General features: G+C 44.6%; 1 protein-coding gene across 1 annotated transcript in view; it reads left to right on the top strand.

Moving 5' to 3' along the window:
- The window catches only part of CLTC (clathrin heavy chain), a 110,050-nt gene that overhangs the window by 15,335 nt on the left and 76,386 nt on the right, over positions 1-18,329 (top strand). The gene's annotated exons all lie outside the window — the stretch shown is intronic.

Below are 18,329 nucleotides of genomic sequence, written 5' to 3'. Positions count from 1 at the left end.
TTATTTATAAAAACAATAAAGGTAGGATAAAAATGAAATAAAAACTCTTATTTCCCTTGGCTGGATGTCACAGTGGCATAAGGCAGGGATCTTCAATGGTTGCGGTCTGCAGTCTAATGGTGTTGTGACCCAGGCCCCAGTAGGCAGTAGGAAACTCAAATCAGTGTAAAAACAAATAAACTTTATTCGAACAGCTGAGAATTACTTCATTCTCAGCATAGTTCAACTAAATTAAAGCAAATTCCTCCCAACACAAATTCCTCAGTTCCCCAATTAGGCAAACTGCCAAAGGCCTTTCTTGGCAAAAGTTCAGAAAACACCAATACAAAATAAATGCAAGAAGACGAAGCTATCAGTGTCGTTTTCCAGCAAAGCCCAAACGCCGTTGCTGGTCTTTTAAGCCTTATGGGAAGGGCCAATCATCTCTCGGCCCTACTCCTGAGTCGTCCTCTTTGCTTGAGCTGCTCTTGCCTTCTGGCAGCTCTTCTCATGTATGCATTAGGAACAGGCTCCTCCTGTTCCTCTGCCTCACTACTATCAGTCTCTGGAGGCTCTGGAGTCTGCACCTCACTCCCCGATGGCCCTGGCCCCACCTCTGCCTCCAACGCAGAGCCCTCATCCGGGCCTTCCAAAGCCTCCAGGATTGGCCCATGCTCTTCCTCAGCCTCATTGCTGTCCAACTCCATTGCCAGCTCTGCAGGCTACTGGTGGACCACAACAAATGGGAGTCACTCAGTGTAACTGGCAGGTGAGCATGTGCAGCTTCACTGTGCATGTGCAAGATCTAAGTTGCATATGTGAAACCATCCCCAACCCACCCAGCCCTTCCGCTGCCATTGGTTTGTGGAGCCATAAAGGTTGGGGACCACTAGCAAAAACGTTTCTCTCACAGTGTCTTTGTAGTGCTTGTATGTTCAACCTCAAGGTGTCTTCACAGACACCTGGCAACTTTAAGCCTGGAGGACTTCAACTCCCAGAATTCCCCAGCCAGCAAAGCTTAAAGTTGCCAAGATTGGAGACCCCTGCTCTAGTTCACTGCAGAGCAACTAGTGAAGCATAAGGTGGTCATCCATTCTGATGACGTGTCCCATCATCTCATCTGAGCTCCGATAATCTGAGATTTGATGCTGGTGGATTCCGCATGATACAAGACCTCCAGGTCTTGACGAGGATGGAGCAGAGAGCATATGTGCGTTTTCAATTGGTGCACTCCCATTGTTACATTTGTATTACTTACAAATATACTCCCATCTTTGGTGCCTTTGGTACACTCCCATCCATGTACAGGTAGTCCTTGACTTATGACCACAACCGAATCCAAAATTTCTGTTGCTGAAATATTACTTTTGCCCCAATTTTAGGGCCTCTGGTGGCTCAGCAGACTAAGTCTGTCTGTTATTAACACAGCTGCTTGCAATTATTGCAAGTTTAAGTCCCACCAGGCCCAAGGTTGACTCAGCCTTTCATCCTTTATAAGGTAGATAAAATGAGGACCCAGATTGTTGGGGGCAATAAAAGTCGACTTTGTATATAATATACAAATGGATGAAGACTATTGCTTAACATAGTGTAAGCCACCCTGAGTCTTCAGAGAAGGGCGGGATATAAATTCAAATTTTAAAAAAAATTATGACTTTTCTGCATTTTGCCCCATTTTATGACTTTTCTTGCCACAGGTTGTTAAGTGAACCACTACAGTTGGTAAATTAGTAACATGGTTGTTAAATTAAAATGGCTTCCCCATTGTCTTGGCTTGTCAGAAGGTTGCAAAAGGTGGATCACATGACCCAAGGACACAGCAACAGTGATAACAGTGGCCTTACTCCCAAGTTGTCCTCTCTGCTTGAGCTGCTCTTGCCTTCTGGCAGCTCTTCTCATGCATGCATTAGGAACAGGCTCCTCCTGCCTCACTACTATCAGTTTCTGGAGGCTCTGGAGTCCACACATTACTCCCTGATGGTTACAGATCAGTGTCAAAACAGAATCCGTTTATCCAGATGACTCTGTTGTAAGCAAATTCTCTTATTAATCATCAGTTTTTACTGCAGAATTTCCTACAAGTTTTAAATCCTGACACAGAAATTGATCCTTAGCTATGGAGTTTGTTGCCGGCTAGTTTTGGATTTGCTCACAGCTCCACTTGCACACGTTTGCATTATGTTCTTTTCCCTACCGGAAAGACCTTTTACTCACCAGGAGGCAGCTGGATTCCCGCTCGTGGGGATCAAAAACCGTCCATCGGAAATCAACTGTTCTATACCCAACGTGCAACCTCTTGGAAGCTTCAGTACTACGAAATGGGAAAGCAGAAGTTGTCTTTTAGCTTAGGGCAGCAGTTAAAGACATGACAGAACGGAAATCCTTGATTCTAGGCAGAACATGGGGCCTCTGCACAGCAATGCTTGAGGGAGACCTTATAATACCTTACAATAAAAACAACAACTGATTTTCCTGAAAGTTTTGCTCCTCCATTTTAGCCTCCTAAGCTGTTTCTCTGTGCAGATCTGGCTGCATGCGATTACAGCGTTTAGCTATTTTGAGCAGGGTAATCAATCTGTACACAGCCTTCATTTTCTTTAAAAAGCCATTTGGCTGGTTGCATTTTAAAAATCTGGACCAATGCTTCTCAACTTTGGCAACTTTAAAAGATTCCCGGACTTCAGTTCCCAGTATTCTCCAGCCAGCCTTCTCAACTGGAGAATTTTGGGAGTTGAAGTCCACGCATCTTTTAAGTTGAGAAACACTGATCTATAGAAATACTGTAGGAAGTAAATGAGTTCTAGATGTTATGATAGGGTTTCCCAACCGCGGCAACTTTAAAACTTGTGAACTTCAAATCCCAGAATTCCCCAGGCAGCCAAACAGTATTTCTCAACAAGGTGTAGTTGACAAAGCGTTCTATAGAAACTACAGATGCCACCCAACCATCTAACAAAATAACAGAGTTAGAAGAGACCTTGGAAGTCTAAAGTCCAACCCCTTGCTCAAGCAGGAGACCCTATATCTGTGATGGTGAACCTATGGTGCGCGTGCCAGAGGTGGCACATAGAGCCCTCTGTGGGCCCATGCGCCGTCACCAGCTGCTCTTCTGGTTTGCCAGCTGGTCTTCGGGTTATCAGCACGTGTGTGTCCCCTGCCCTATATTTTCCCAAACAAATGGCTGTCCAAACTCTTATAAACCTCCATTGGTGGAGCAACCACAACTTCTGGAGGCAAGTCGTTGAACTAACTAATTGTTTTAACTGTGAGGAAATCTCGCCTTACTTCTAGACTGGTTCTCTTCTTGATTAGTTTCCATCCATTGCTTCTCATCTTGCCTTCAGGTGCTCCTATGCCAGTGACGGCGAACCTACCATATCTGTGTCAAAGGTGACACATCCCAGTGTTTTGTGACATACCAACATTCACCAACACCTGACACACCTACTGTTGAACATACCATATTTTTCGGAGTATAAAATGCACCGGAGTATAAGACGCATCTTAGTTTTTGGGGAGGAAAATAAGGAAAAAGCTGATTGGCAGGTGGATCGGCCTCCCGGAATACCCCCAGTCAGCTGTTCCCAGAGGTGAATTTTAGCAACAGGTTCCTTGGTTGTAAGCTCTGTGTCTTGCTTTTGTTTGCTTTTTTTTCCTGCCTCTGAAAAGCTGTTTCAGAAAAAACTTTTTTCTCCCTCTGAAAGCCTCCAAAACAGAACTTCAGAAAAAAAGCCTCTAAAGCTCTGTTTGGGAGCTTCTTTTCTGAAGCTCCTTTTGGGGCTTTTTTTTCTGAAGTTTAGTTTCTGATGCTTTTTTTAGCCTCTGAAACCTCCGTTTGAGAAGCTGGGTGGGGCTGCATTCGGAGTATAAGACACACCCAGATTTTCACCCTCGTTTTTTTGGGGGAAGGTGCGTCTTATACTCCGAAAAATATGATATATCCCATTCCCGTGTGATTTTTAGAGGCTACAAAGGCCTCACAAGTATGGGGTGTGCTCTCAGGAAGCCTCTGGAGCCTCCAAAAATAGTGCGAAAACAGGGTATGCCTTCACCCAATTTTCCTGGGCTGCACAGGCTGTGAAGGAGCATTTTCTGAAGCCATTTCAAGAGCAAAAAGCCTCATGTGACTCGGAGCTGCCTCTAGTAAGCTCAGGGCCCTGTCAAATAAAGAGAACGCTGCCTGAAGGTAATTGCCATGCGGCAGATTCTGGGGAATCACACACGTAATTGGATCGTACTTTTAAAAAAATAAATCAACATGTAAAGAATTCTTTTTTTGTTGTTGTTGTATGAGACACACCAGCATAGTCAAATTAGGCAGTTTCCAAATTTTTGACAGGCTGAGCCCAAAAGGTTCACCATTACTTGCCCTAGGCATTGAGAAGGATAAAGATGTCAGGTTAACAGTAAAGCCATTTCAGAAAATCAGAAAGGCTCTGAGCCTCAGGCCCGATAATGTCACCAAGTCTTGAGGGCCTTTCAGAATATCAAAAGGGAATGGAGATCATCTAATTTTGGGAGGAAGGATGTCCCCTAAGCCAGGCACCACAGCAGAGAAGGGTGGGGGAGACGTGATTGTAACCTTTAAATGTATTACGGATGTGAATAAAGTTCTGCAAGGCAGTACTTTCAGTGTTAAGCACAAATAAAGAACGCAGATACCAGTCCAGCATTCTGCTGGAGGTTCTCGGGGGTTCTGGAGAACCTCTAGCAAAGATTCTGTACAGTTCGGAGAACCTCCAAATCCCACTCCTGGCTGGCCCTGCCCATCCCTCCCCTCCCAAAAGTCCCCACAGGCCACAGGTAAGTGCAGGGCGTGTGCGGAGGCTCAGGGAGGGCGAAAAACGGGCCTAGTGGAAGTTTGGCCTCCAGAGGTCCTCCGGAGCGTGGGGAGGCCGTTTTTGCCCTCCCGGAGGCTCAAGGAAAGCCTCTGGAGCCTGGGGAGGGCACCCCCCCCGCCGTGGTGCAGGAGGCTGAATAGGCCACGCCCACCCAGAAACCGGGCAGAGAACCCCTTGCTAAAATTTTTGAAGCCCACCCCTGGGCATAACCTCAACCTGCCAGGAGAGAAGTTCAAAAGTCATGTTAGATTTAGAAAAAGTAGTGGAAGCTTGGAACCGACTTCCAGCTGAGATAGTGGGTCAGTCTTCAGTAACTGCATTTAAACATGCCTGGGATAAACACATGTCCATCATTCGATGAAAATTTTAATAAAAATTAAAAAAAAATTTCCTCAAAAGGCAGACTCGATGGATCACTAGGTCTTTTCCTGCTGTCAGTTTTCTATGTTTCTATGTCTCCTGGGGCCCACCAAAAATAGGTTCCGCGCCAAAGGAACCCACCACAAGCGCGCTCTGCAAGATTTAATGGGCAGAAGTGATCAGCCAGATATTTTCACTCCACAGTTCTCTACAAGATCACACAATCTTTTTCTTGATTAGTCAATGTTGACAGGGTTTGAACTGAAGATAACCTTTGTAAGCCACTCAGTGTGCTCGACAGGGAGATGGCTGGTGTGTATAAATTTAATTAATAAAAAATAAAAATAAAATAATTACTTATTATTTAAGGGGGTTCTCCCCGGTGTAGCAACTCAGTGTACCAACTGATTCTGTTGGTGTTTTTTTTCCCTTCTCAAATGGTAACTTTGCCAGGGAAGGGCCTTTGTTGTGAGTAAAGGAGGATATGATTTAGGCTGTTGTAGTGACTTGAATGTTAGAATAGAAGAACTGAGTTGGAAGGGACCTTGGAGGCCTTCTAGTCCAACCAGGCAGGCAGGAGACCCTACACCAGTGATGGCTAACCATTTTTTCCTCAGGTGCCAAGCACATGCGTGATAGCGCGCGCATGTGTGCCCACGAGCCCCATTTTTGTGCCTAGCAGGTCTCCTTGAAGCCTCCAGAGGCTGGAAACGGCCCGTTTCCCGACTTCCGGTAGACCCGTTTTTCAGCTTCCACACGAGCCCTGTACTTACCTGGAGACCAAAACGGTCTGCGTGGAGACTCCTGGGAGGGGAGGGGGATGACATGGGCATGCGCGCACATCTCCCTCATGCACAGCAAAGACCCGAAAATCAGCTGGCCAGGAGGGAGGCGTGTGTGCATGTGCAGTGGAGCTGACCTAAGGCGACAGCTCGCAGGCCTGCAGAAATGGCTACGCGTGCCATAGGTTTGCCATCATGGCCCTATATACCATTTCAGACAAATGGTAGAGCAATCTCTTCTTAAAAACCTCCAGTATTGGAGCATTCACAACTTCTGGAGGCAAGTCATTCCGCTGATTAATTGTTCTAACTGTCAGGAAATTTCTCCTTAGTTCTAGGTTGCTTCTCTGCTGAGACACTGGCTTCTTTCCAGTTCAGCTGTATATATATTTTTTTTGTTAAAAAGCCCTTTTCTGAGGGCAAACTCTGTTAAATGCAGATTGAGTACCTTTATAAAGAATTGGCAAGTTTGGGCATGCGTTGCTGCTCTGAAGCTCGATTCCTTCCGCTTGCATACTGTAATTGTTGGATTGAAATAGGTGTGTTTCTTAAATACTAGGAGGGCAGGGTGAAAGCCATCACTTTCAAGAGGACATCCACAAAGGGGTTCTTTGCCGCTTCACCTAACAGCCAATCTCTTGATAGGGAAGGCGTTTTCAGAAGGGTTTGTCCTGCTTATTACCTAAGTATCTGGATGAGTTCATAGCAGGAGAACCAGTCCAACGGATAATCCCTGTTCTAAGCCGTTTAAGACGTTCAATAATAGTATCTTCAACTTCACAAATCTTTTCAGCACAGCGGTTGTTATGTTTCCAGTCCGCATCCAGCCCTCTGAGCACATGCAGGGAACATCAAGCAGAAGAAGGGATGGTTTCTGCTGACCTTGCTCTCTTTTTTTTAAGCGACGGCGGTGGCTAGCCCAGAGGAGGGAACAAATTAATGGACAGCGGTGATATAGAAAAGAGATGGGAGGAGCAGGGCATTCACTGAGAGTGTCTTTATTCCGACGAACCAAACCTCTGAAGCAGCGTCATTACGAAAAGGAGATACTGGCCGAATTTTTGAGAACCATAATTATTTTAATTCATTAAATTAAAGAGGCGACTCTAGGCGGCTTACAAGATAAAAGCGAGAATATAAGAGGGTCCTTGGTGCTCTCTGAGCTTGGTTGTTTTCTTGCAGACGTTTCATCACCCATACTAGGTAATTGTTGTGTCTTGCCCGCTCTCACCGCAGCCGGGGTCTGCTTATCTGCTTCCGAACGCTGAAGAATGTCCTCCCGGCCCCAGCCCTGGCTCCATGCCCAGACAGGCTGAGGAGGGGGCATCTCCCGGCCCCAGCCCTGGCTCCATGCCCAAGCAGGCTGCAGAGGAGGGAGCACCCCCCGGCCCCAGCCCTGGCTCCATGCCCAGGCAAACGGAGCAGCTAGACCCCTCCCCCTCCTCCACAGCATGTGAGCCTGAGGAAAGTTTATTTCCAACAGCTGCTGATTGGAGTGACCCTCGCATCAGAAGACTGGATAGGCGGAGGCAACAGAAGGAAGGGAGGGGCAGGCCTTAATGAGTGCTGAGTCATGGAGTCACACCCCATGGCCTATATAAAGGATCTACTTTCTGGCAGTCTCTGAGTCAGGCAAAGTCGAACTTATCTTGCTGAAGTCACTTACTGGTCTCCTGCCTGCTCTGAGGACTTTGCTAGGACTTTGGGCAGAGCTGCAGAGGGAAGCCTGATTCGGATTTCCCTGACCCGGCCGTCAGCGGAGGAATGGGACACGACAGTAATATTCTGACCGAGGCTCCCTTAAAAAGCAGGAAACAGAGTCTTGGTCCCGGCAAAACCTCTTTTATTTACCGACTGTGAATTCCTTTCGTTCACAGTCAGCAAGGCCTGGCAAACAGTCTTTCGGAGGAATATTTATCAACACAAACCTTATCTCGCTTGGAAAGCTGCCAGGTAACTAGTTTCCAAACGCAGTGCAAGGCAAAACTTGGCACAGAGTCACAGACAGATCTTCCCACTCTCGAAACGAACGAACGAATTATTTCCTGCAAAAGCCCACTCCCCGTTTGCTCCTCTTTCATTTCCTTTGGGAGGGGCCAATCACCTCTAAGGTGTGGCTTTACTTCTAAGTCGACCCTGCTTTCTTGTCTTCTGGCTTCTCTGCACATGCGCAGACTGGGAACAGGCTCCAGCTGTTCCTCTGCCTCACTGCTTTTCTAGCTCCCTCTCTGCCTCCGACGCAGAGCCCGTGTCTGAGCTTTTCCCAGCCCCTAGGGCTGGCCCAAGTTCCTCCCCAACCTCCTCACTGTCCGACTGCTGCCAGCTCTGCTGGCCACTGGCGGACTATAAAAGGTAACATCAATGCTAGGAAACGTCTGCAAGAAAACAACCAAGTTTTAGAGAGCACCAAGGACCCATTATTTCAACCCTGAGCTATAAATGCAAGTAGTCCTTGACTTACAACAGTTCATCTAATGACTGTTCCAACTGACAACAGCACTGAAAAAAACCAATTTATAACCAATTTTTCCACTTGCGACTATTGCAGCATCCCCAAGGTCACGTGTTAAAATTCAGACACCTGGCATCTGACTCCTATTTATGACGGTTGCAGTGTCCCAGGGGTCACCGTGATCCCCTTTTTATAAGCAAAAGTCATCGGGGAAGCCAGATTCATTTAATAACTGTTATTAACTGTTATTAACCAGGGCCTCTGGTGGCTCAGACTGCTAAGACAGTCTGTTATTAACACAGCTGCTTGCAATTACTGCAGGTTCAAGTCCCACCAGGCCCAAGGTTGACTCAGCCTTCCATCCTTTATAAGGTAGACAAAATGAGGACCCAGATTGTTGGGGGCAATAAGTTGACTTTGTATATAATATACAAATGGATGAAGACTATTGCTTGACATAGTGTAAGCCGCCCTGAGTCTTCGGAGAAGGGCGGGATATAAATGCAAATTAAAAAAAAAATTAACGTAACGACTGCAGCAATTCACTTAACAACCGTGGCAAGAAAGGTTGTAAAATGGGGCAAATTCCCTTTACAAATGTTTCGCTCGGCCACAGAAACATTGGCTCAATAATGGGCTGTAAGTCGAGGACTACCTGTAATCTCCTTTTTCTTTGCGACAATATAAAACGTTAAAATAATTAACGGGGTGAAACGGTATTGCTAGAAACCGGACGACCTTTTTAATAGTTTACAAAGTGAGGGCTTGCAGAAGAGAAAAATTGGAACCATGTGATTTTTTTAAAAAAGGACCACTTTTCTTTTTTTTTTTTTCACCATCAGATTCATGAGCACCAGGTGCCATGGATGGTACCACGGGCGGTTGTTGTACGGGCATTGATGGTGACTTCACAGACCAGCTGCAGCTCCGTATGGAGTGTGTATGTGTGTCCCATTTGCACAGGCTCAGGTGAATTTCTGTTGTCAGCGTAATAAATATCCTCATGGGTAGAAATTTTTGCCAGGTCTTCTCGTATATTGGAGAATTCCACCCTTCTGCATGATACATGAGATATTCCAGCCTCAGCACACAGCGTGGGCCAGAGACTTGATGTATAATAGCATGCCACTTGGCTGAGCTTTTTCAAACCTTTAGAACAATATCTAATTACAATTGTTACAGTACTTCTGCAAGATTACATGCTATTATCCTCTCACAGGGCAGAGGGACTGAGGCTCGTGGTGACATATATAGAAAGCCGCCTATCAAATCTACAGCAAAAATGAGATTTCAGCCACAAATTCACGGTTATATAGCTTGATCTCTATAGGGGTAAAGAAGTAGAACCCACAGACTTCTTGAGTTTTTTGTTTTTAAAATTCGTGTATTGGTCCATAGCATTTAAATTAGCTTTTGGTAGATTGCTGCCTGCCTTGGGCATTTTTTAGGGGACGCGGTGGCTCAGGGGCTAGGACATTGAGTTTGTCGATCGAAAGGTCGGCAGCTCAGCCGTTCGAATCCCTAGTGCTGCCGTGTCACGGGGTGAGCTCCCGTTACTCGTCCCAGCTTCTGCCAACCTAGCAGTTTCGAAAGCACGTTAAAAAATGCAAGTAGAAAAAATATGGACCACCTTGGTGGGAAGGTAACAGTGTTCCGTGCGCCTTTGGTGTTGAGACGTCTTCGGACAGCACTGGCTCTTCGGCTTTGAAATGGAGATGAGCACCGCCCCCTAGAGTCGGCAACGACTAGCACATATGTGCGAGGGGAACTTTTACCTTACCTTACCTTGGGCATTTTGGGCTCAGGAATTCAGAATTGAAAATGCAACACTTCTGGAAGGCACCAGGTTAGAGAAGCCTCTTTTAGCAGATGTTCTACCAAAAAAAAAAAGTTATTTTTAACAGAGGGCTGTAATTAAAGCAAAACTATTTTGGGATGGGAGGTTTGTGGTTTAAACTGTGGCTAAGCCTTCACTTTGCATAGATCAGAGGTCCCCAAGCCCCATTCCCTAGCCCGCCAGGAACTCGCAAAGCAAGCAAAGCCCTATTAATGCACATGCAAGATCCAGGATCCAGTTCGCAGATTTCTCCATGAAACTGATCCCTGGCACCCAAAAGGTTGGGGGCTGATGACATAGATAACTCTTGGTGGGTTTTTTTTATTTTTTTTTAATTTAAATTTATATCCCGCCCTTCTCCGAAGACTCAGGGCGGCTTACATTGTGTTCCGCTTTGGTTACTTAAATGATGAAATGGAATAAGAATGGCTGCACTCTGAATGTATAATTTAGAGGCTGCTAGGCTCAGTTTGAAAATATTTGGAGTAAACTTAAAAAGCAAAATGGATTGGTACAGCCTGTACTGTTGTAATTAGCCATTGTTAAATGCTGATAAGATATCAGGAATGGGTGCTAGTACTGTTGCTAAGGCCCTAGAGAGAGAGAGAGAGAGAGAGTGCAGAGAAGAGCTGAGATAAGAGGTTTGGAAGCCATAGGATGAATGGCTAAAGGAACTAGGTATATATCAAAGAGAAGGACTAGAGGGTGACATGATAGAACAGTCTTCCAATATTTGAGAAGCAGTCACAAAGAAGAGGGGGACAACCAGTGGTGGGACTCAGCCAGTTCGCATCTATTCGGGAGAACCGGCTGTTAACTTTCTAAGCAGTTCGGAGAACCAGTTGTTGGGAAGAAATCTTATTTTGTTTTTTTTCTCCTACTTTACAGGGCTAATCCTGTAAGGAAGGCAGGAAGGAAACATTCTGGTGGTGTTTCTAGCTTAATCTTTATTGCCCTGCTTACGGAAACTGCCTCTCTGGTTAACCCTTATTACATTGTAACAGCTAAGGTAACGTGCCGATCGACGTGAGTGATGTTGAGTTGGCCACGCCCACACGGTCACATGACCACCAAGCCACGCCTACCCAGCTGGTCATTAGGACAGAGAACTGGTTGTTAAATTATTTGAATCCCACCACTGAGGACAACCTATTCTTCAAAAGACCTGAGGGCAAAACGAGCAGTAACAGATGGAAACTAATCAAGGAGAGATCCAGCCTAGAACGAAGGAAGAATTTCTTGACAGTGAGAACAGCTAATCAGTAGAATGGTTTTGCTTTCAGAAGTTATGGATGCTCCACTACTGGAGGTTTTTAAGAAGAAATTGGACAGGTATTTTTCCAGAAGGGTATAGGGTCTCCCGCTCGAGCAGGGGATTGGACTAGAAGACCTCCAAAGGCCCTAGAGAGAGAGAGTGCAGAGAAGAGCTGAGATAAGAGGTTTGGAAGCCATAGGATGAATGGCTAAAGGAACTAGGTATATATCAAAGAGAAGGACTAGAGGGTGACATGATAGAACAGTCTTCCAATATTTGAGAAGCAGTCACAAAGAAGAGGGGGACAACCAGTGGTGGGACTCAGCCAGTTCGCATCTATTCGGGAGAACCGGCTGTTAACTTTCTAAGCAGTTCGGAGAACCAGTTGTTGGGAAGAAATCTTATTTTGTTTTTTTTCTCCTACTTTACAGGGCTAATCCTGTAAGGAAGGCAGGAAGGAAACATTCTGGTGGTGTTTCTAGCTTAATCTTTATTGCCCTGCTTACGGAAACTGCCTCTCTGGTTAACCCTTATTACATTGTAACAGCTAAGGTAACGTGCCGATCGACGTGAGTGATGTTGAGTTGGCCACGCCCACACGGTCACATGACCACCAAGCCACGCCTACCCAGCTGGTCATTAGGACAGAGAACTGGTTGTTAAATTATTTGAATCCCACCACTGAGGACAACCTATTCTTCAAAACACCTGAGGGCAAAACGAGCAGTAACAGATGGAAACTAATCAAGGAGAGATCCAGCCTAGAACTAAGGAAGAATTTCTTGACAGTGAGAACAGCTAATCAGTAGAATGGTTTTGCTTTCAGAAGTTGTGGATGCTCCACTACTGGAGGTTTTTAAGAAGAAATTGGACAGGTATTTTTCCAGAAGGGTATAGGGTCTCCCGCTCGAGCAGGGGATTGGACTAGAAGACCTCCAAAGGCCCTAGGACTCCGTGATTTTATAATCAACCCAGGTAGAAAGCATTTTTAAGAAAGGAAGAAAGACACTATGTATTTGAGATATAAATAAAAGGCCACTGGGCTCGGCACCTGCATTTCATAGAAATCAGTAGTATACCAATCACCTTTCACTTTCCAAACTTATAAAGTTGGGAGTGATGGATCTAATTTTGTGGCATATGAGCAGATAAGTACGGCACGATACAAGAAAAAGAGATTGAAACAGAGAAATATGTATTATCCCACAAAAAACGGCTTATGAAGTGAATAGGTATATTGTCTAATATTGGATTAGATGTTATATAATCCAAGATGTTGGATTATACTAACATAAGATGTTAGTATATTGGATGTTCATATCTAACTAGAAAGGCATTTACATTCTCCTCCTTTTCAGGGCTTTCTTAATTCAAAAACCTCTGTATTTAAAAAAAGAGAATCTGTATATGTGGATATAGCGGGTGAGTATTTCCAAGACATGCTTTGTGCTTCAGAAGGACTTGGCCAACTTGTGTAGAAAGCAGTTAACATGTTGTCACCTTCCTGGGGAAAAAGAATATAGGAAAACTAAGCCTTAAGGGTTCAAGGGTATCTCTTTATTCCAGCAGTTTAAAGGCTACATTGGCAAGCGAATTATTATAAAAGGAATGGCACATTACTAATTGTCCATGAAGGATTATTTGGAGAGTGTGGCTCTGACACAGAACGAGATGGCACAGTTATAATCGGATTCCTACAGGGAAAGGAAGCGGTAACTTCAGACAAGCCGGAGTACTCACTCTTCAGGTGACCTCAGAGTTGATGGCAGGTGTTACACACCCCATGGTTTGGCTGCTCTCTAGGGTGCTCTTGGGATCCCAACCCACTTGAAGGACTAGGTTAGGGGTAGATAATCATGGTGAAAAGTTTTATCGGTGTGCGGTTAAGAATTAACACCAGTTTAACTCCACAACCTGTTAAGCCATATTTCTGACTGGTATGGTAGTAAAATTAATGGCTGTACTTGGATAGGGGGAGCTTGTATCCAGATTTTTGCTTGGCTTTGAAGCTCATTAATGTCGTGTGGACTGATGTCACTGCAACTTGCTTTGCTAAAGCATACCAATCCTGTTATTTGCTAAAGTTTATGGGGGTGATATTTTGAGAATTAAGGATGTGCACTAAGTCAGGGGTCTCCAACCTTGACAACTTTTAAGACTTGTGGAGTTCAACTCCCGGAATTCCTCAGCCAGCTTTGCTGGCTGAGGTATTCTGGGGGTTGAAGTCCACAAGTCTTAAAAATTGCCAAGGTTGGAGACCCCTGCACTGTGAAGAATGTATAGCAGGTAGTCCTTGACTTGCAAGCCTTCGTCCAGTGACCATTCAAAGTTATGACGGCTCTGAAAAAAGCAGCTCATGACTGCTCCTCACACTTAAGAGCATCACAGTCTCCTATGGTCACATGTTCACACAGTGTTCCGTGGTCACTTGGCAACCGTGCCTTTGAGACCATTGCCGTGAGAATTCTGGGAGTTGAAGTCCACAAGTCTTAAAAGCTGGCTACGTGCAACCTTCCCAGAGGACTTTCCAATAAGTAGACTCCGTGGGAGAAGCTGGATTCGCTTAACAACGGCGGGATTGACTTAATAACTGTAGCAACAAAAAAACCCCAAAAAACAACAAACCAGATCATAAAAATCACTTAACAGCCACATTCCGTAGTAATGGAAGTTCCAGTCCCAATTGTGGTTATAAGTCAAGGACGACCTCTTTTATTTATTATTAGTGTTATGGGCAAACACAGCCATTCGTGACTTATCAAACCATGTCTTTGTAAATGGTAAGACCCGAACATGATCTTCAGACGGTGGTCCATGGATCCCTAGGAGGGGGGGCATAATGTCATCACAGGGGGGGCAGTCTTTGAAGGCTTGAAAAAATGTTATTTAAATCTTGAGTTAAGTCTTGGAGTGGGTCCATGGCCACAAAAACTATTTAAAGGCGGTGTGTGGTGAAGAAAACATTGAGAACCACTGTCTTAGGGCATACCTTCTGTTAACTTAATAGTTGAATCAGAGAGAGTTACAGGTTTAATAAATTATTTACACACAGTTTTCTGTGATGCAGCTGCATGAGACTAATCATTGTGGTTTGGAAACCATGACTACAGGTTTGGTGTTTTGTGTATGCCTTAGCGGTCTGGTTTAATCAATAAGGCATAGTGAAACAAATAATGGCTTAGTGATGGCATAGAAATTAAATTAGTATCCTGCTCTAAAAATGTGCTCTGTAGCTAAAGTATCCTGATTTTAAAATATTCCATGTAAAGCGTTTAAACTGTTGCTACAAATGCTAGTTATTAGCATTAAGGTTTATTGATTACCTATTGCTGGAGTCTCTGTTCCGTACAATACAATACTTTTCCCACCAGAGGCTATGAATTACTTAATTTCTTTCCCCAGCCTGTCAAAATACCAGTGTGGGAATTGTAGTTGAACAATGATTTGTACCACAATAAACACTAGAAAATCTTTAGTGTCCTTTTGAAGAAAATGCTAGTTAGAAGTCACTGATGTTTGCAATTCTGTGCATAAAATACCCTTAAAGACCTATTCATGGACTTCTGGTGTGATAGTGTTTTTATCACAGTAGGCAGTGGGTAGTTTTAATTATATTTGTTAGAGTGTTACCTGAGTTTGGCTTCTGTTGGGGTTGTATGGTGGGAGTATTAAAAAATATAGTGGTTTATTCAGCAAACGATGCCTTAATGCACGCTATAAATCTAGCATGTTTTGTTGTTAGGCAAAACGTTTGGTGAGTGATTATGTTTTTCTTTGCTTGGTATCCCAAATAGCTTATCAACATTTTTGGTTATATAGAGATGGGTTGATATGCATTAAGGAGAATTCTGAAAATAAATGATATTTATTTGGTTTTCTTCTCATGGGTATAGAGGACAATTACATACCTGAGGTCCGCTAAAATATATATACATACATACATACGTTTTGTTTGTACAAGCATGAAGCCGTAAGAGTGAGACCTTGTCGAAACGTCGCCAAGATACTCTCAATCTTACATGGGAAAAGACCCTAATACGCCAAGACCTACATACCTATACACATGAAAACCTACGAAAACACACACACACACACACACACACACACACACACACACACGGCAATTGTTAAGTGAATCATGTCTGATTTTACTACCTTTTTCTTGCCTTTGCTACCTTTAACATGGTTCTTAAGCGAATCACTGCAGTTAAGTGAATCATTCATTCGTTAAGCAGATTTGTTTTCCCCATTGACTTTGCTTGACGGAAGCCAGCTGGGAAGGTTTCAGATGGTGATCATTTGATCCTAGGATCCTCAGTCTACATAAATACATGCCAGTTTCCAAGCACTCCGATTTTGATCATGTGACCGGGGAGGCGGGGAGGGGCGGAATGCAGCAACGGTTGTAAGAAGCTTTTCTCATGGCCATTGTAGCTTCAAGCAGTTGCTAAATGAATGGTTGAAAGTTGAGGACTACCTCTAATGGACAATTATGGGCTACTACTTTATTACCAAGGCAACCCCTTAAGGTAGGATGGTGTTTCTATGAAAGCCATTGTAATGTGCTTCTTCTTAAAGGCTAAAATTCTTCAGGGATATGCAGAGTTAGATTGAGGGAAAGAATCAATGAATGGTAGCCTAAAAAAACTGGTGTTCTCCAGGCATAGGCAGTCCTTGACTTACAACCACACTTGAGCCCAATGTTTATGTTGCCAAGTGAGAAGTTTGTTAAGTGACATTTGCTCCATTTTACAATCTTTCCTGCCACATTTGTTAAGTGAATCGGTTCAGGGGTTAAATTAGTAACACAGTTGTGAAGTGAATCTGGTGTTGCGAAAGAGGGTCACATGACCTTGGGACACTGCAGCTGTCATCAATATGAACGTACCAAGCAGCCGAACGTAAATCACGTGATCATGGGGATGCTGGCAATGGTCGTAAGTGTGAAAAATGGTCACAAGTCACTTTTTTTAGGGCTGTTGTCACTTCGAATGGTCCCTAAACAAACTTTTGTAAGTCGAGGACTATCTATATTTCATAGAACATCGAATCGAAGGGTTGGAAGGGACCTAAGACGGGGTCTCCAACCTTGGCAACTTTAAGACTTGTGGACTTCAACTCCCAGAATTCCTCAGCCAGCAAAGCTGGCTGAGGAATTCTGGGAGTTGAAGTCCACAAGTCTTAAAGATGCCAAGGTTGGAGACCCCTGACCTAAGAAGTCTAACCCCTTGCTCAAGGCAGACCTTACACCAGTGATGGCGAACCTTTTCGGCACCGAGTGGACAAACCAAAATGCGCATGGATGTGTGTACATGTGCGCTTGCCGGAAACCCAAAGACCAGCTGGCCAACGCGCACATGCCTGGTTCTTGGCTGTGGGTTTTTTGGCCATTTTTCGGGCTGTTTTCAGGCCGTGTTTTGGGTGTTTTCAGGTTGTTTTTTGGGCCGTTCTTGGCCTGAAAACGCTCCCAAAAAAAAATGACCCAGAAAAGGTCCTGAAAATGACCCCAAAACAGCCTGTGTTTTGGCCATTTTTCTGGCCATTTTAAGGTGGTTTTCTGGTGCTCCAGTGCGTGTAAAGACCAGCTGGCACGCCGGGAACTAAAAGAGCAGCTGGCAACAACACGTGTGCCCACAGAACATGCCATTCTGGCATGGCCTTATACCATGCTGGTCAAATGGTTGTGCAGCCTATTTTTTCAAAAAAAATGTTTCGGAATATTTGGGATCATGGTATCCGCAGAACCCAGTCCCCAAGACTGATGTTCAACAATCATGGGAACTCTAGTCCCAAATATCTAGAAGGCTTCATATCACCCTGACGATTGCTCTCAGCATCTCGCCTTGCCTGCCGTTGTCCTGGCCACGGAACAGAAGGTCACAGCCCTTAAACCAGTGGCCCACCCTGCCCTTATCAGAGGCTGCAAGGAAGAGGACCCAACGGAATTGGAGAAGGCGGACCCTTCGCGAGGCGCATGAAATGTCACTGATAATATGGAAATGCTCACAGTGAATTCATGGTCCCGAGTTCTTGCATCCGTTTTGACAGAAGCGACTCCAGAAAACGTCTGAGGAAACACGAGCCCCCGTTGCCCTGAATGAATCACTCCAGGGTAGTAAAAAGACTTATCTTGCATAAGCGTGGAAGTGAAACTTCCAGGGAAATTGCTACAGAAGGGGAAATCTTCTTTCGAAAGAAACGGGCCCTCGGAGGCCGTTCTTTCCTGGCTGAATGACTGTCCTCGGCCCCCAGCTAAGTAGGAAGTTAACGTTAATAAGACCCCCTCACTGCAAACCACAATCGGGTAGTTGCTTAAACATGGCTTTTAGAAAATAGAATAGGTGCTGAAGGCTGCTTTGGTCTTCTTAAATTTCATGGCCGATTCCTAAGCCGCATATGCAGCGGTGGTTAAATCCTGTTGAAGTAGGAAAATGTCGGGGTGCTTAGTAATTGCTGCTTAAGTGGGCATCCAAGTAGAACGAATGTGGGCTTTCCATTTTTTAAGGAGCCCTCGTCCTCCAGTAAGCAAAAAGTAGCTTGCTTTGCTAGCATCTTAAATCCATAAACCCAGCCATTGTGGTTTATGGTTAGCGGTCACATACCATCAGCTAACTGTGATTTATTTAAGAATGGGTGTTTGCTGAAGAAGCCCTATACTTTGGATCAATTCTAAAGCAAACTTGGCAATTTTAATTGGATCAATTCTTTTTTCAAACGGCAATTTTAAAGGCATGTGGAGATGCTGACTGGGGAATTCTGGGAGTTGGAGTCCACCCATCTTAAAATTGCCAAGGTTGAGAAACACTGCGATAGATAATCCTGA

The sequence above is a fragment of the Ahaetulla prasina genome, chromosome 1 (genome assembly GCF_028640845.1).
Source record: "Ahaetulla prasina isolate Xishuangbanna chromosome 1, ASM2864084v1, whole genome shotgun sequence".
NCBI lineage: Eukaryota > Metazoa > Chordata > Lepidosauria > Squamata > Colubridae > Ahaetulla > Ahaetulla prasina.
Note: the sequence above shows the minus strand (reverse complement) of the source record. Positions and strands in the feature narration are given on the sequence as shown.